The 20,398-nt window shown below is 35.1% G+C and overlaps 2 pseudogenes; both read left to right on the top strand.

The window, feature by feature from the left end:
- Positions 1-5,246: 5,246 nt before the first annotated feature.
- LOC112473248 lies at positions 5,247-5,365 on the top strand (annotated as a pseudogene).
- A 966-nt stretch (positions 5,366-6,331) lies between these two features.
- On the top strand, positions 6,332-6,450 carry LOC112473215 (annotated as a pseudogene).
- Positions 6,451-20,398: the final 13,948 nt, after the last annotated feature.

The raw sequence follows: 20,398 nt of genomic DNA, 5'->3' as shown, positions 1-20,398 counted from the left end.
TTGCAATGCAGGATCTTACTAAAACAGGAAACAGGTAGGGCACTTTTAAAGGTAGTCTACGTATTAACACCCAGAGCAGCTTTAAATAGAATTGTCATGAACTGTGTGATCCACACTGGGTTACTGTGGTTGCAAGAAACACAGATTGAGTCAAGTTACTAGAGACAAGTTACTCATTAATTAGAGACAAGTCAAAAGGAGTGTTTATAGAAAAGATATGTGTGCACTAAAACCTAAGTAAACTAACCCACAAGGCCTCAGGAAGGGATGAAACTGTAGCAGTAGCACTAGGGAACAGTCACACCCTCATCTCTCTCAGGGCTTTTTGAACTCTAAGTGAATCTGTACCTCTCTCACTGGACCAGTCTTCTCAGCTTACTCATCTTGCACCTGGCTGCAAAAGTAGCTACTCTACTCTCTGCCCTTCTATGGCCTTCCAGTTTCAGCACATATCAAAACTGTAGCTTCCCTTTGTGTCTCTTATTGTAGGTTCCCAAGAGAGAAGCTTTTACTTTTTCTGCTTTTCTTTTTAAATCAAAGTACATGAGGCATAGGTCACTGGATACAGTTTATGGCCACTCCCTTGGACCAGGTGTCCAATTAGTTGTGGTCATGGTCATGTGGCTTACTGAAAACTCAGTAAGGTCAGTGGGTAGGGATTTTACTAGAAAGAGGTGTGAGCAGGCCGGTAATAAGTGGTATCTCTACGCAAGCCCACTTAAATGTAATTTGAACTCTTGCCAATAACAAAAAATTAAACACATTGCAAACATGGGCCATTCATTCCCCAAAGACCCTCTCTAATTATCTCAAGTTGGCAAGAGAGTTCACCTTCTGGTGCTTGTAGGATTGTGCGCTATCCTCTACCTCAAAGTGCACCTTCTTCAGGTACCCAGTCCTGCCTGCACCTGCCCTACACACTCTGCAATGAGCCAGACCACTCCACTCACTTGGGAGTCTATTAATTTTTTCTTCCCTTAACCACACTAAAGACTTTGCTTAGTAAAGCATTTTGAAGATTTAGAAAGTGACTGCTCAGTCTGCTTAGGATTTATATCCCAAACAGATGTGCCAAGAAGTCATAGGAATCAAACTGCTGTTCTGTGAGTAGAATAATATATTAATATGCCTTTTAGTAGTTTCGATTACACAGCTGTACAAATTGCGGTGGAGTGTTCATAGCTAAAGTTGCTTTTATCAAAAACACATCGCTTCTTCAGGGTAGAGGTTTTAACATAGCAGGCATTTTGAGAAGGGCATGCATCCTTATAAAATATGTCATTTTTGAGAGAAAATCAACCAGTAAACTGAGATATAGCAGTACTTAACTTACCTTGAGGAACTCTCTGCCATTTATCAGAATAACTGAACTGGGTCAATTCATGGTGAAAATAAGGAGCTCCTAAATACTGGTACCATCATCTTACACTTTTAGTCTCTGTGAGCCTCAGTTTCTTCAACTGTTAAATCAAATATTAGTACTCATCATATAATGTTGTCCTAAGGAGTCAATGAAAGCTTTACAAAGACTTAGCAAATTGCCAAACATAGTAAGTGCTCAATAAATGTTAACTGCTACAATTATCATTACATTTTGTTTCCCATCTATTTTTCAAGGTGTGTTTTAGCCCAGTTTCTCATTTTAGCCTTTCAATTTGTGGGTAGGTATGGTGGTAAGTATATCCTGATTTTATAGTACAACAAACAGAAACAGAGAGGTTAAATAACTTATCCGGGACAAGCAATTTTTCCAAGGTAATATAGACAATAATTCACATCTCTAACTTCCAACTAAGTGTTCCTTCTGCACAGAACTTAAGTTCTGTGACAGGGACAGTAGAAAGGAGAAACTTAATATTATACTGAAGGAAGAATCCTCCAGAATTTTCACCCAAGAATTGTTACTCATCTAGAAATACTGCGTGGACATCTATTTCTGGCAGCCTGGAAAGCTAGATAACCTGAAGGACCCATTAGTTATGAGACAATTAAATCCTGATTTGAATCAAAACTAACATGCATTTTAAAGTTTTGCTGGAGTTTCATGAAAAAGATTAAAAAGAAAAAAAAAAGTAAGCTCAAATTAGAACAGGGAGCAATAAGCAAACATAAAAGCCAGAGCTGGCATGCACAAATGCCAGTACCAGCCCAGGACAAGCTTGGAGGCACACTACAAGGTGTGGGCATTACACCTGAGATTCCTGCTTTGAGCCTGGTTCTGCAAAATGAGTTTCAGAGATCCTCAATTAGTTAGTTGCATCCCAGACCTCCCCTCAGATTCGAATGCAAATACTCTCTGGAGGAAAGTAACTCCCACTTTGGGTCCTTGGGATTTCCAGAAGTTAAGTTGAATAAAACTGAGCTCCCAATTTTAAAAAATCACCAACACATAAGCCACCATGAGTTAGGCTCAACAGAAACAACAAACAATAAAATTTTTAAATTAAGTTTATTGGTTTATTGGGGTAACATTGGTTAATACAATTATATAATTTTCAGGCGTACATTATAATTTGACATCTGTATATTCTATTGTGTGTTTACCACCCAGAGCCCAGTTTCTTTCAGCTACCGTATATTTGATCCCCTTTACCCACTTCATCCTACCCCCGCTCCCTTTTTTGACCCCTTTACGCTGTCTACCTTCCCCTCCTCCACTACCCCCTACCCTCTGGTAACCACTAGTCTATATAGTCCATGTTCATGAGTGTCTGTTTGTTTGTCCTATTCGTTTGTTGCTTTTAGGTTTATATCCCACATATAAGTGATATCATGTGATTTTTGACTTTTTCTGTCTGGCTTATTTTGCTTAGCATGATTTTCTCGAGGTCCATCCATATTGTCGCAAATGGCAGTATTTCTTATGGCTGAGTAATATTCCATTGTATATATGTACCACATCATCTTTAGTCCATTATCTATTGTAGGACACTTCAGTTGTCTTAGCCACCATGAATAATGCTGCAATGAACACTGAGGTACATATATCTTTGTGGATAAATGTTTTCAGGTGTTTTACCCAGGAGAGGGATTGTTGGGTCATATGGTAATTCTATTCTTAGTTTTTTGAGGAACCTCCATACTGTTTCCATGGTGGCTGTACAATTTACATTCCTACAGGCAGTGTATGAGGGTTCCATTTTCTCCACAACCTCTCTAACACTTGTTATTACTTGTCCTGTTGATGAGAGGATTCTAACAGGTGTGAGATGGTGGTATCTCATTGTGGTTTTGATTTGCATTTTCCTAATAGCTAGTGATGTTGAGCATCTTTTCAAATAAAACAATAAATTTTTAAGAATTGAAATTGGAATGCTCATTTATATAGATTATTACATAACCTATTATGAACCACATAAAGAAATCAAATATGGAATAAAGCAGGTTTAAAAACAAGAGACTATTAAAACAACCAGAAAGATTAGTAAAAGAACCTAACAGAAATTTTTGGCCCGATAGATACAGGTATAGATTTTGAAATTAATACTTCAGTGAATGGGTTAAAAACAGAATAAAAACCACCTAATTCGGGATTAGTGACCTAGAAGTTATATCTGAGGAAATTACCCAGAATGCAGCACAGAGAGTACAGGAGATGGAAAATATGAAAGAGGGGTTAAAAGACATGGAGGGTAGAACAAGGTTTAACATATGTCTAATCAGAGTTCTAGAAGGAAAGAATAAGAGGACAAAGGCAATATTGAAAAAGATAATGGCCAAGAACTTTCCTGAGATGATTAAAGATAAATCCATAGATAAAGAACAGTATATATCAAGCACAATAAATAAAGAAAAATCCATACCTAGACATATTATGATGAAATGGCACAACACCAAAAGTAAAGACCTTAAAAATCCTAGAGAAAAAATTAGGGCACCTACAAAGAACAAACAATAAGCTACCAGAAGACTTTTTTGAAAAAGGACGTATAACAATAATTTATTAGTGCTCACAGCAATCCTATATAGTAGTTACTATTATTATTTCTGTATTAAAGTAAGAAAACTCTGGCTGAGAGGGAAAGTCCAAGGTCCTACAGATACACAGCAACAAGGATGTAGCTTAAAAAAAAAAGAATTGAGTGGAAAAAGTAGGTCATAAAACATTGCTTCAAACACATGCAGAACAACATATGAATCTTAGAACATAAGCTTAGGATAAATCTTAGAAACATAACACTGAGAAAAAAAGCCGGTAACAGAAAACTGTGTAAAGTTAACAAACAAAACTAAATAATATTTTGCTTAGAAATACATACACTCATGATTATATTATTTTTAAAAAGCAAGAGAGTAATTGCTATAGGCTAGATGTTTATGTCCCACCACAAATTCATGTGTTGAAACATAATGCCCACTATGATGGTATTAGAAAGTAGAGTCCTTAGGTGGTTATTAGGTCATGTGGGAAGAGTCCTCACTAAGGGAATTAGTGCCCTCATACAAGAAGTCTAATAGAGCTCTCTAAACCTTACCACCATGTGAGGTTACTGTGAAGACAGGGCTATGAACAGGGAGGCAGGTTCTCACCAGACACCGAAGCTGACCATATGGGTAGCCTCAATTTAGATTTCCATTCTCCATTGTTGTGAGAAACAAATTTCTGTTGTTAATAAGCCATCCAGGCTGTGGTATTTGTTATAGCAGCCTGAATAGACTAAAATAGTAAAATACACAAAATTCAGGATAGTGGTTACCTCTTCAGAGGTGGAGCAGCAGAACAGGACACAGAGAAGTACATGCTGCAAAGGCAAAGGTAATGTTCTAGTTCTCAGATTGGGTGGTAGATAACTGGCACTCATTTTATCATTATATTTACACATGTCACTTCTACTCTTTTGTATGCATTCGAAGTTACATAATAAAAGCAAAATAAAACAAATTGCCAAAGGACTAATTTCCATCCAGATTTTTACAATGTATATTTAAAAGTCACTGGTTAATCTTTCTGACTGATGGATGAGAGATATAATTGGCTTCTAGTTTAATCACCAAATTTTTGTAGCCTCAAAAAGGCTTCCTAGATAATTAATGGAAGACAATAATGGAAGTCATTCCTGGCTTGGGATTTCAAATTCCTGGTTCTGTATGTTCTCTCCAAATGGAACAGTCTATCCACAAAGTTTTAATAAGAGGTGTTCTATTCACATCATTTGTATGGGTACCTTTAACCTTCTATTCCAGATGGCAAAGAAAATTTTCTACATAGGAAAAATGTTTATAGAATAATCTATTAGAAAAAAACTGTCTATGGTCATGCTACCCTGAATAAGCCTGATCCCATCTGATCTCGGAAGCTAAGCAAAGTCGGGCCTGGTTAGTACTTGCATGGGAAACCACCTAGGAAGACCAGGTACTGTAGGCATAAAAAGAAATAAGGGATTGTAAGCTGACAAGGTGCTTGCAATCTGTGAGGTCAACCAAGGGTTGCCTTGCCTAAAAAAAAAACCAAAAAACTAATTTCGTTTTGTGTTTGATGTTACGTAATTAAGTCAGTAAAAAATGAAAAATTTGATGTCTTTTTGGGGGGTAGTAAGAATATAAAATAAATTCACTTTCTCATATCAAAAACTTTATAAACCAATTTGCTCAATTTTAAAGTGAATAAATACATCTGAGTATTACAGAGAGATTTACTTGATAAACTCCATATAGCTATATTTATACTGAACTAAATTTATATATTAATCAAGTTCTAATTGCCAATTTTATGCAAAAATATTTACTGTTATTTAAACATTTTACAGAATGTTTGAAAAGTGCCCAAGCCAAAATCACTAATTAACAATTAGAAAGCTTTGTAAATTATATAAATTTCTAATCACTATGCTATATACCAGAAATAAATATAAAATAATACTGAATGTCAATTGTAATTGAAAATAGATAGGAAATTAATTAATTAATAAATAATAAAATGGCTTAAATAATAATAATATTGTAAAAACTATGTATAGTGCCAGGTAGGTACTAGACTAATCAGGGGAACATTTCATAAATTATGTGTGCCTAATCACTATGCTATACATCTGAAACTAATATAAAATAATATTGAATGTCAACTGTAATTTTAAAAAAAGATATACATAGACCAGTGTCTGGTACCCAATAAATGCTCAATAAATGTTAAATTAAAAAATTAGAAAGCAAAATAAAAATCCTTCTGAATTTTCATACTATAGCTTAAGAGAAAGAATACTTTGAAATGATATTATCTTATTTTTCAATCTTTATAATAAATTCAAAATCACTAGACAAATTTAAAGTTTTCCTCTGTTCTCTATATTTCTCACATACCTTAACAGTTTGTAATTATCATTAAAACACCTTTGTCTATGGCCATGCTACCCTGAACAAGCCCAATCCCATTTGATCTCGGAAGCTAAGCATGGTTGGGCCTGGTTAGTACTTGGATGGGAGACCACCTAGGAAGACTAGGTGCTGTAGGCATAAAAAATAAAAACATAAAATAAGGAATTGTAAGCTGACAAGGTCCTTTCAATCTGTGAGGTCAACCAAGGTTTGCTTCACCTAAAAAATTTTTTAAAAATTTAAAATAACCTTTGAGATGCATGAGTTACCTGGCACCAACATAAGCAAGTTTTACTTGTTTTGTGTATGTGTATGTGTGTGTTCAGTGCAATAATAAAGTTCTATACTATCTTCTTGATTAAAGTCCACAAACTTGATCTTCCCTCGAGAATTTCACCAAAAAAACTCAATCATTTCAAATTCTTTTGTATAGAAAAGTATTTACTAGACATAATACATGCAATTTCCCTTCATGAAAAATGAAGATTAATTTGTTTTCATAGGGGTAAATCAGCTTAGTAGCTTATTTGGTTTAATGCATTAGGAATCGGAAGCTATGCTTTCTGTACAATTTTTTATTCCTTTGATTAGTTATATAATCTGAAATACTATAATTTTCTGGGAATGTTAAAAGAATTTTCCCATATGTAATTAAGATAAGCTGTCAAAATGCATCCCTACTGAATCTGTATTTACTAATATGCAAGGTCTCAAACTCTCCTTCTACAGTTCTTTTAGTTTTTAAAAGTGATATTAATTAATTTAAATGTTTGTGAACATAGACTTTGGCATTTGCAAGGCATCTGTCCAGAGGCCTTTTTGATTCACCAAATTTAAAACAAACAAAAGCACAGTAACAATAATAAAAATAAAACTTTATAGCACAAAACATGGTCTATGGAGAGAAAAATCAAATTGTTCAAGGAGAAGCAGAACATGAGAAGGCTAGAATCTTGATAATTTCCCTGTACTCAATTCCATTTGCTTCCTGAAACCTGGCTACCGTCCAGCCTGAGGTAACTCTTTACCCATATAAATTCTCTCCGTAGTTTTAAGCTAATTCGAGTTAGTTTATGTTACCTTTATCAAGAGTCTTAATACACACCTTTATGCTGATCTAGTAATATATATAATTCATTCCATTGTATGGACCCAGTGACTTTCAGCTTATCTTTTTGATATCTTACTGATGTCATGGAGTTAAGAATCCTTTTGTTAAAGAAAGGTACCTAAACCAATTAGATTCAATCTGACTTCTGCAAACAAGTTTTCAGAGCTCAATGAGCATACCAAGTAAGGAGCATCCTTTATAGAAGTCTGCCCCTTCTTATTTAGGTGATCTACAAGTTACACTGTGCAACTAGAGTTAGGTGATAAAAGAGTAAAAGGATTTCAATAGACCAGTTCTCTGCAATAAGGTAGTACCTCTTTCTTTGAAGCCTAATACTAAAACCAGATGCTTAGCTTTATGACTTCCTTCTCTCAAACAACAAGATAAGAAGAAAAACATCCATAAGTCTTTTAGTGTTATAAGGGATTATTAGTTTTGCTGAAAACATAATGCCTTTGGGACTTCGAATGAAAGTACTAATTTAAAACACTCCTGGAATGAATAAATATTCAAAAAGAGTAGTACATAAAGTTTGCTTGCCTCAGGCTAACATAAGTATTTATGACTCTATCACGTTCATTCTCTTTTGGAATTTTTCTCTTTTATCTGAAAAGAGATTCTTTCACCTGGATACCTTTTAAGAATCAAATTTAGGGGAAGGGAGAGGCAGATGGGGTAAAGGGGTCCAATATGTGGTGACAGAAAGAAACCTAACTATGGGAGGTGAATACACAGTGTAAATATATACATGCCTTACTTTTAAAGTATACAGTTGAAACTTATTGGATTCCGTTAACCAATGTCACCATAAAATTACTTAACTAATTTTTTTAAAAAAGAATCAAATTCAGATACAAAGTGACAGCTTGGATCTTGCCCTATGTATAATAAACCAACGAATGCAGCTTCTTCCCATTAAGAACTGCTTGCTAGTAGCCAAGTGGACAAGCTTTAAATTAACCAGATATACAAGAGTCTAGTCAAGTTTTAAGTCTATGGATTATAGTGTTGCCAACTAATTCTATGTTTTATCAGAGTCTCTTAAAGGGTGTACTTTGTAATTAACATTTTAGCAACATCAGGATTGAAATAACATATTGTGCCTCAAAATACTCTGTAAGCTTCTTGGAGCAGGGACTGTTTCCTGTCTTTCTACCTCCAACACCTGCATGCTGGGGTAAATTGGAGAGTTGTTTAGTAGTGTATGGAATTGGATTAGTGATAGCAACAGGATAGTTGGGCAGAAGAGAAGAGATGAAACAATATGGAAAGAATGTGGTACAAGACTTAGGAAGTGGGCAGAGGCCAAGAGTAAGGACAAATTTAGGATATGAGAGCAAGTAAGAATAAAAATTTTGTATATTCTGAAATAGTTTTACCTAGGATGTGGAAATTGGCAAGTTTTCTGAGCCCCACTCTTTTGGGGGCTATGTGGATTTCAGGATTAGATTGGATCTACTCTCTGAAACAGAATGGCAGTGACGGGAGATAGAGGAGGAGGCACTGCTATTAAATAGCGATTCAGCTGCTTGTGGTGAAGTGAGTGTGTATATATCTTAACCACAAATTCAGGTGTTCAGGGAATACAAGTTTATTTTCCTATAGTATTTAGTTTCTACTATAAGCTTCCATTTCATCAGGTGTATCAATCAGAATGTCATAAGAAAACAAACCACTGTAGGTGTTTCAGGCAGAAGGGGATTTAACACAGGGAATAAGATGTTTATAACTCTTTGTAAAGGGCTGGAGAAGCCATGGTCAGGGAAAACCACTAATAATCTGAAGAAATAAAGGAGTTGCAGAAAATTTAAAAGCTACCTCAGCTGCCTGCATGGCCAAGGAGAGGAAATTCAGGCGGACACCTGAATTTCAGAAGCCACTACAAAATTTAATTTTGCTGTCTGCTGAAGCCCATGTACCCTTGATATTGGAGAAACAATAATGGCTTCTGCTTCTATTCACGTTCCAAATCTCACTTGACTGCCTCTCACTGACTGAAGCTGAACAAGGCTATGAACAGGAGAGTTTGGTGAAAGTAGTTTTTAGGCTTCCTGCTCCTGCAATACTGAGAAGAGATTACAAGAAGAAGGAAGGTTTGGGGTACCAAGAGACAATCTGGCAAATGTTGGAAATTTAATCTCAGCTAATTCAAAGATTCTTTCCTCTTTCTCCAGGGTTACTAATGAGTTTGGGATGGTTTATATTAATGTCAAGGCATTGGGTAGTGTGTGTAACAACAAATTATTAATTTTTAAAAGCTCACAAATATACAAATATAACAAATTCCAGAAAAAATAATATGGCATCTTTTTTAGTTAATTATCCAAGGTGGTTTTTACAGAACCACAATTAAATATTAGTAATGTCATGTAAAGTTTTAGAATTGTCAAATTGGAGAAAACTTGTCAAATTTCTTTCATATAGTAGCTATTTTGATTTTCAAGCTCAAAATTTGAAATATTAGTTTCAAGTAATTTTTGGTTTTTGACATTTTATTCTTATTTTGTTTTTACTTTTTCTAGCTTTATTGAGGTTGATTTACATGTAAAATTGTATATATTTAGGTCGTATGGTAATTTTTTTAGGTGTACAATGTGATGTTTTATATTCACATACACTGTGAAATGATTACCACAATTAAGTTACTTAACACATCCATCACCTCAAATAATTATCTTTTTTTATACTAAGTATAAGAATACTTAGGATATATGCTCTTAGCAAATTTCAAGTATACAATACTGTATTATTAACTATCATCATCATGCTGCACATTAGATCCCCATAATTTATTCATTTTAAACTGCAAGTTTGTGCCCTTTGGCCAACATCTTCTCTGGCAATAACATTCTACTCTCTGGTTCTGTGAGTCTGGCTTTTTTAGATTCCACATATAAATGAGATCATACGGTATTTGTTATTCTCTGTCTGATTTATTTTCACTTAGAATGACCTCCTGGTTCATTCCTGTTGCCACAAATGGCAGGATTACATTCTTCTTCAAAAATATAAATATTCATGCAAATATATATATCTCACATTTGCTTTATCCATTCATCCATCAATGGACACTTAGGTTGTTTCCATATGTTGGCTATTGTGAATAATGCTGCAATGAACATGAGAGTATAGATATCTCTTTGAGATAGTAATATATCCTTCAGATATACACCCAGAAGTGGGACTGCTGGATCATATAGGAACCACCATACTGTCTTCTATAATGGCTGTACCAATTTACTTTCCAACCAACCATGTACAAGAGTTCCCTTTTGTTCACATCCTCACCAACACTTGTTAGCTATTGGCTCTTCTGTCATTCTAACAGGTATGAGGTAAATATTTCGTCGTGGTTTCAATTTGCATTTCCCTGATAACTGGTAAGGTTGAACATCTTTTCATACACCTGTTGGCCAATTGTATGTCTTCTTTGAGAAAATGTCTACTCGAGTCCTTTGCTCATTTTTAATTGGGTTATTTGTTTTTTTGCTACTTAGTTGTATGAGTTCTTCATATATTTTGGATATTAATCCCTTATCAGATATGTGGTTTGCAAATATTTCCTTTCATTCCATAGGTTGCCATTTCATTTTGTTGATTGCTTCTTTTGCTTTTGGTGTCATATAAAAAAAATCACTGCCAAGACCAGTGTCAGGGAGCTTTTTCCTTATTTTTTTCCCTAGGAGTATTATGGTTTCAGGTCTTACATTTAAGTCTTTAATCCTTTTCAAGTTAATTTTCTTGTATTGTATAAGATAAAGATCCAATTTCACTCATTTGTATGTAGATATCCAGTTTCCCCAACACTATTTATTGAAGAGATTATCCTTTCCCCATTGTGTAATCTTGGCACTCTTTTTGAAGATTAGTTGACCATATATTCATGGGTTTATTTCTGAGCTCTCAATTCTGTACCATTGGCCTATGTGTCTGTTTTTATGCCAGTACCATACTGTTTTGATTACTATAGCTTTGTAATATAGTTTGAGATCAGGAAGTGTAATGCTTCCACCTTAGTTTTCCTTTCTCAGTATTGTTTTGACTATTTTGGGTCATTTGGTTCCATACAAATTTTAATTTTTTTCTCTTTCTGTGAAAAATATCATTAGATTTTGATAGGGATCATACTGAATATGTAGATCACTTTGGGTAGTATGGACATTTTAACAATATTAATTCTTCTTATTCGTGAACAAAGGATATCTTTTCATTTATTTATGTCTTCTTAATTTCTTTCATCAATGTCTTACCATTTCTAGTGCACAGATTATCTACTTCCTTGGTTAAATTTATTCCTATTTTATTCTTTTTGATGGTACTATAAATGGTATTGCTTTCTTAATTTCTTTTTAATATAGTTGATTTAGTGTATAAAAATGCAACTGATTTTTGTATTATCTTTGTATCTTGCAACTTTATTGAATTTGTTTATTAGTTCTCACAGTTCTTTGCTGGAGTCCTCAGGGTTTTTACATATAAAATCATGTCATCTGCAAGCAGAGACAATTTTACTTCTTTTCTGATTTGGATACCTTTTCTTTCTTTTTCTTACCTAATTGCTCTGGCTGGGACTTTTAGTGCTATGTTGGAAAGGAGTGGTGAGAATGGATACCCTTGTCTTGTTCCCAATCATAGAGAAGAAGTTTTCAGCTTTTCGCCATTGAGTATGATATTAGCTGTCGTCGGTCATATGTAGCCTTTATTATGCTAAGGTACATTCTTTCTATACATAATTTGTTGAGTGTTTTTATCATGACAGTATGTTGAATTTTGCCAATGCTTTTTCTGCATTTGTGGACATGATCATGTGACTTTTATCTTTCATTCTGTTAATACGGTGAATTATATTTATTGATTTGTGTATGTTGAACCATCCTTGCATCCCCAGGATAAATCACACTTGATCATTGTGTATGATCATTTTAATATGTGTTGAATTTGGTTTTCTGGTAATTTTTTGAGAATTTTTGCATCTGTGTTCATCAAAGATATTGACCTGTAATTTTCTTTATTTGTAGTATACTTGTCTGGCTTTGGTACCAGGGTAATGTTGGCTTCATAAAATGAGTCTGGAAGTGTTCCCTCTTCTCCAATTTTTTTGGGAATACTTTGAGAAGGATTGGTATTTTTTTAAACGTTTGGTGGAATTCATCTGTGAAGCCATCTGGTTCTGGGCTTTTCTTAGTTAAGAGATTTTAGATTACTACTTCAATCTCTTTACCCATTATAGATCTGATCAGATTTTCTATTTTTTCCATTATTTAGTCTTAGCAGGTTGTATGTTTCTGGGAATTTATCCATTTTTCAAGGTTGCCCAATTTGTTGGCATGTAATTGTTAGTAGTTTATTATGATCCTTTTTATTTTGCACTATCAGTTACAAGGCTCCTCTTTCATTTATAATTTTATTTATTTAAATCCTCTCTCTTTTTTTCTTGTTAGTCTTGGTAAAGATTTGTCAATCTTGTTTATCTTTTCAAAAAAAACAACTCTTTAGTTTCATTGATCTTTCCTGTTGTCTCTCTCATCTTTATTTCATTTATGCCTGCTCTAATCTTTATTTACTTCCTCCTGTTGACTTTGAGCTTAGTTTGTTGCTCTTTTTGATGTGTAAATTCAGTTGTTTATTTGAGATCTTTCTCCCTCTCTTTTTTTTTTGTAAATGTAGATATTTACTGCTATGAACTTCCCTCTTAGAACTGTTTTTGCTGCATTCCTTGTTGTTGGTATGTTGTGCTTTCATTTTTGTTTGTCTCAAGATACTTTCTGGTTTCCCTTTTGATTTCTTTTTTGATCCATTGGTTGTTCAGTTGTTCAGGTGTATGTTTTTTTAATTCCCACAATTGTGAATTTTCCAATTTTCTCCCTGTTACTAATTTCTAGTTTCAAATCATTGTTGTCAGAAAATATACTTGATATGATTTCAATCTTCTTAAATTTGTTAAGGCTTGTTTTGCAGCCCAACATATTATCTGTCCTGGAGGACGCTTCATGTGCACTTGAGAAGAATGTGTATTCTGCTGCCCCTTAAAAAAATTACTTTCTCAGGAAGGATTTCAAAGGCACAAACCAAGAAAATCTTGTAAATAAATCCACCAGGTTTATTATAAAAAGACAACTGTTGCAATCAGTCTCTCTCTCTCTCTGTCTCTCTCTCTCTCTTTCTCTGTCTCTCTCTCATACACACACATACATGCACATGCGTGCACGCACGCACACACACACACACACACACACACACCAATGTTTCTCTCTTTAATTTACTCTACTTTCTCCAGCTGTGTCTGCAGCCACCATATCCAGGCTGAAAAGTCACAGAGCAAAGTGTCCCTAAGTCTCCTTGTGATAATGGCAGCATATGGGGATGAAAAAGTTGAGGTACATCAGGGAAATTAAAAGAAGTAGAAACTATAGACTGAAGGAGAGAGCAGATGTTCTCCTTTCTCTTTCTTCAGAGGCTATTCCCCAGAGCAGATTCTACATTATGAGGTCCTGGGTGCCACATATGCTCTGTAGGACAATGAAATTTCGTCATCCTTCTGTGCCTCTTAGCTCCACCTTCCTAACAGTTACCCTTTGTCTCTTAAGTATCATCCCCCTATTTCCAAAAACTCTGTTCTTCAAACCCTTAAGACTTCTATCGCTCTTGCTCAGCCTTCACAATGCAATTCAAAGGATATGTCCTCAAACCTTCTACAGTCCCCTCTCCCTACCTACTTCACCTTCACCATTCTTTTAGCTGGACTATCCCTCTCTCCTGAATTTCTGGAACATGTAATTTACCCTTCTTTCACAGTATTGATCACATTGAAACTTATGATACACTTTAAGCTCATGCTTTATCTCTCTTAATAGTTTGCTGACTATCAGCACTCTTTGGGCAGGGTCCATGTTGGTTTAAACTGGTATCCCCCATGTCACCTAGCATAGTGCCATTGACATAGCAGGTGCTCAATAATTGAATCAACCATTAATGGTTCATTGAATCAACCATTACAATTGCCATTCCCCTAGAAACTTAGGACCCCGTATGTGCTCATCACAACTCCCTTGACTACTTGGGGACCTCCCTCTATCCCTTTCCTCCCTTTCTCTATTCTTTCCCTCTATTATGATTCTTATCTCTCACCCTTGCTTCCCTGCCCTAACTCCAAGTTAAACCCAGACAATGCTCCTTTAGAGACATGTCCTTTTTGCAGCTGCTGATTTCCCTTTCTACCTCCTGCTCTTCTTGATGTTTATATCCTTAGCTCTATTGATATAGACTGCCCTGGGGGCCCACGGTAACTAGATTTCACCTGTTTAAAAATGATAGGCAGAAAGGTTTTGAAGTACAACTTGCTCCCAGTTTCACCCAGCCTTAGGGAGGGTATTTCTTGGAACTGAGCCCAACATTAATAACACGGTGAAAAGGGAGAGATGAGAGTAGCACCTGCCTTATAATCATGGTGCATTAGCCTTTTTATGTAAGCAGTTTTTCTTATGGAAGGCAAGATCTAACTTGTTCCAGATATAAAGCTATACAATAAGCCATGTTCTAGTGTAACATTTACCCATTTGCTGATTACAAAATACCAAACTTGAAAGAAAAAAATATGCCTGTGAGGACTGAATTCTATCAGTTTGAATTTTTCTACTGAATGTCTAATACACACACACACACACACACACACACACACACAGAGCTTTTTAGAGAAATTTTTCTACTATAACTTACTGTAATTAGAGGGGAGGTGTATCTGCCACAATCTACCTGTGAGACTCTTGGGCTTCGAGAGGTTTGTAGATGGGTTCCAGGGCCTACGGCAAGAAATTGAATCTGACTAGATCACTTTGTATAATAAATGAACTTTCTTTGAACTCCTGTCTCTCACTTTCTTATACATAACACCTTTCTCTGAACTCTCATCTCTCAGTTTCTCATTCATGAAACCTAAATCTCCATTTTTTCTCTTCCTAAGAGGAAAACTTTCATCAGATAATATGATGTACGATAAGCAATTATAATGAAAATCAACATAACTACAGCAAACACTACTAGTTGCTTATCCCAAATATTTTCTCCCCTCTTCCTTACTAACAGAGCCTCTACATTATTGGGATCATCAGTATACTGAGCTAAAAGACCAGCTTCCCTTAAAAACCATATGGCTTCATGACTAAATTCTGGACAATTAGATAAAGCAGAAATGTTATGAGGGACTCAAGGACAGACTCCTTAGAGGTTAACTTAATCAGCTGGGAGGTAAAGTCATTTTGCCCTTCCTCCTTTTTCCTTTCTGGACTGTGCATGTGATGGATGGATTTCCAATAGCCATCTTGGACCATCACTAGCTATGTCCTAGACTGGTTGATTTGTAAGATAGAAGGGTATCTGATAACTATGGAGCTACCAAATCAGCCCTAAATATCTCTTTTTAAACTTCTTTCATGTGAAAGAGAAATGAATTGCCTTACTTAAGCCATTGGTATTTTGAAATTCAACTATGTGCAGCTGAATCTAACCATAACTGACAAAATTAACAAGCCTGGCAACACATTTTACTGAGTCCTAAATGGACAAATTAGGATTTTCTTAAATATCTTTCTTCTTAAATACATTATTAAGTGACTGCTAGTCAGCCTATTTTAATTTATAAATAATATTCTTTACTTTTGAGGGTGTAGTAACTGTGAAGAGGCAGGAGGAAATTTGTTTAAAATTGGTTTCTTGATCAGGTATGTTCAGTTTGTGAAAATGCATTGAGTTAGATTTGAGATATGCCATACATACAGCTCCGTATTTATTTTATACATCAATAAAAAGTTTAAAAATGTATCCATTGTAAATTTATCTTTTTTAGTGGAATTACTAGCCAGTTTATAAAAAGTTAAGTCCTCAGAGAATTGTGAAGAGTAAATGAAATAATAAATGTAAATTACTCAGTTTTAACCCATTGAGTCATGCATCCCATGGATATTTTTGGAGAACCTACAATGCACCAGGCACCCAGGGTCAGCTATTACTATTAGCCCTAATGCAATTGCCTATTTGTGTTCCTCTTATAGACTATAAGCTTCATGAGAACAGGGACTATATCTGTTTTGTCCATGTTGTAAACACAGTTTTTTAACACAGTGCCAGGTAAATAGTGGCTCTTAATGGAATAATTGAGTGAATATATTACAAGTTACATAACCTCTTGTGGACCACTAGGAGAATGTATTTCAGTTTCAAACAACTGACTTAGAAGTAATCTTTTGGAATTCTTTTGTAAATTAAGGGCAATCTAGGGCTCTTCAGCATCACTAGTAAATCAAGAACTACAAGTAAAATTTCTGGCAATTCTCTTAACGCTTAAGAAATTATGTAGTACAAAACATAAAAGAGTGAAAATCATAATGCAATTATCATAAGAAACCATCAAAAGCCCTTAACTACACTAGTTACAAAGAGTGGAACAGATTAACTTTTTGATATCATAATGAAAATGCAAACACTATGACTAACACATACCATATCAAAATAGAACATTTTCATTGCATGGCAAGAAAGAAAAGATGTCTGTGTTTTAAGCAATCAAAGAACAAAATTGAAAATGCAAGCAACTGGAAAATGGCAATCCACAGAAATTCCCTGTTAAAATACAGTCAATGTATGACTATAAATTTTCTATGTAATTTAGAATATACCCTTTAGTGGTTTAAAAAAATTGTCTAGATTTCAAAATGAGAGAAATATCTGTTTGACATCTGCAAGAGACTTATTTTAGGGGTTCATACTGAACCCACGATTCTCTTTGTGAAAGCTGTCTCCTGGACAAAAGAGCAAGCCTACATATTCATTTTTGTCAAGTAACACTCTGGCCACCGCTTATGGGACAACCGGAGAATTCTTGATCGAGCTGAACCAATCAGAATCTTTCTCTTGAAAACCTGAATTAGTAAGCACTGAGTCTGTAGGTAGTAGTGAGAGCCAAAATTGGAAGGTCAACTAGAGTTAGCACTAAAGTTATCCAAAGTTTCACAAAAGCCAAAATTATGAGGGAGTTGAAACTATAAGTAAGAAAAGAAGCCTGTCTGAAAAAAGGAAAACGGAATATCTATACAAAAAAATGCAGAAGCAAGACTCATAAATAGAATGTAGGATAGGAAAATGAGCTCTGTTCCTGAATTTTCAGTTCCCATGAAGTACGGCTGCCTTTGTTTCTTACACTTTTTTAAATTAAAATTATTGGGGTGACATTGATTAATACAATCAAATAAGTTTCAAGTGTATAATCCACTAATATGTCATATATATATTATTACATTGTATGTTCACTGCCCAAAGTTAGACTTCCTTCTGCCACCAGATATTTGACTTCCTTTATCCCTATCTACCTTCTCCCCTTTCCTCTGGTAACCACTCCATGAGTCTCTGTAATCAGCTAATACTCCTGTCCCCACCCAACGTCCCTTACCCTCCTTTTTATTTAAACAAATATTTCTCCAGCATCTATCATTTGTCAGACACTGAAGATATAGTAGTAAACAAAAGAGAAAAAAATCATAGTTATTAGGGTCAAGTGGAATAATTATGATGAACATATAAACAGATAATTGTAATGCAGGATAGTAACTGCAATGACAGAGATAAGTGCAAGATATGTGAAACAAATACCTTGCTTGGCTTAGAGTGAGCCTCACCCAACATTTTATTCGAAACAGTTTGAATGAACTATACGTATCTTGCAACCAAAAGATCAAAAGAATCTGCTTGAACATCTTATTTAAATATATTTATATTGTCCCCTCTTGTCTCCCACCCCGTAGGAGTGGTTAAGAACGCCAACAGCTTACCTAGGTTAGAATTTAAGTTCCAATACTCCTTAGCATATGATCTAGCAAATATTACAGAACCTCTATGTGCATCAGTTTTTTCTTTTACCTAATGAGGTTGCTGTGAAGACTCAATGGGTAATTCAAATGTTAAGCCTTAGAAGTATGCCTGACATTTGATAAGTGCTCAATAATTCTTAGTTGCCCTTGTGTTGTGGTGGTGGTGGAGGTGCTGTTATGTTAATCTTGTTTGTTATAATCTGAAGAAGTGTCAGCTGGGAAAGGCTGGGTCACGGTACTTGTTTGTAACTGATTGCCATATTTAAGGTCTGGTCCTCAGCTTTGCTAGACTAAATTGTGTTAATATACACAGGGACTTGCTCATGTTAGCCATGGATTAGATAGATAAGACAGACGGACAGGCAGACACAGACGGACAGACATATGTACATATATAGTCAGGAAATTTTGATTAAGGTACTGACTCAACTATTAGAGAACCAAGTTGATCACTCTCTTTCATTAACATATTCTCTTTACAAACAGAGTAAGAGATTTTTCGTTAGTAATTACCTCAAGCCAAGCCTGCTCCCCGAGGGTACCCACAGGCTATCTTGATTGGATTTTGGGTGTATGCAACTCTTCAGTCTTACTTCAGTAGCAGATTTCTTAGCTGTCATTCCTTATCTCACTCATCAAAAGAACTTTTGAGTCTTTTCTAATTTTATTTCTCAGAGGGAAATCTTAACTTCAGCCTTATAGATGCATTGTAGTCATCCCAATATGAAAGATCATGTCAACTATTTAAACATAACTGTATTCTATTTAAAATTGCCATGTGCTTTTGGCCATGATAAAATGAACTAATAATCTTTAAGATTAGTTGAGTCTAAAATTGTCTTCCTCCCATCTTCGTGGAATCCTTACTATTTAGATACCTCCAGAGGGGCAGCTGCTTAAAGGTTTGAGTTTTCTATATGAGAGAGTGCTTGGCACTTAAGTATGCTTTAATAGCTATTGTTCTACAGAACAGATGCTTTTGTGCTTCGTGGGCATCATAAATATTAAGAAAGATATTATATGGTTTGGAAAGCACTTCCCATTAATTGTTAATGATCACTATGTGGATAAGAGAGGGAGATTCCTTGGGGGAAAATCAAGACAGATTTTTATGTCTAACATTATTGTATTTCAATTCTAGGGCTGAGGCTGGAAAGAATTCATCTTTGATTTTTTTGAATATCATATGAAAATTTTAATTAATGTAATGCTTGAGTGTCCCTTGTTCCTTAGAGCTCCATACTGACATATGCAATGTGTAACTATAACAAGCGATATGGTGGAAGAGGAAGGCAGAGGTTGATTCAAACACCAGTTCTACTTCTTCCTGGTTTAGTGATCATGGACTTACTTAGCCTATTGAATTTAGTTATTTAACCTATAAAATTGAGGCTAATAACACCTATCATATACAGCTATTATAATTTAATAAGAAATATGTGTAAAGATCCTAAGTCAGTACCCAATTACAGTTATTTCTGCTTTGTATCTAATTAGAGACAGTGAATACTACATTAAATAATTTAGAGGTGAGAAGGGGAGTTGAGCTATTTCAAAGTCAACAATATAATCTACGAAACACAGAAGGAGCAACAAGCCCAGTGACTTAAGCAGATGCTCACCCCGCTGTTAACAGTGTAACAGGAGGCAGAATCATAAGTCTGTCGAGGCCATGTCTTCCACCAGATGTCAAATCTAAAGAAATTTTAAAATAATATTTGAAAAAGTTTTAAAACTATTAAATATTAAAATAATGCTAAATGTGGTGTGGGCTATACATGAAAAGCAGCCAATGTGTGACTAAATTCTTTGAATGTTTAGCAACTTAATATTGCTCAGAAAAGAAAAAGATTGCTCAGGGTTTCTGACCATTATATAGAAGGCTTTGCTCAGTGATGCTTGATTCTTTATTGATGTTCCTTCCACATGTAGGCCTAATGCCTGTTGATCTTTCCTAGCTGCCCATGAGATTTATTCATTCATTTATTGAGGTCCCACTAGGCATCATAATGACTTTAGTCTCTGATCTAAGCAAGCTCAGGTTAATAGAGGACAAAGACACAAAAACCATTATGATATTATCTCTAATCAAAGCAAAGTAGAGGGCTGTGGAAGG

Source organism: Pteropus alecto, unplaced genomic scaffold (assembly GCF_000325575.1).
Source record: "Pteropus alecto unplaced genomic scaffold, ASM32557v1 scaffold98, whole genome shotgun sequence".
In the NCBI taxonomy this organism is placed as follows: Eukaryota; Metazoa; Chordata; class Mammalia; order Chiroptera; family Pteropodidae; genus Pteropus; species Pteropus alecto.
Note: the sequence above shows the minus strand (reverse complement) of the source record. Positions and strands in the feature narration are given on the sequence as shown.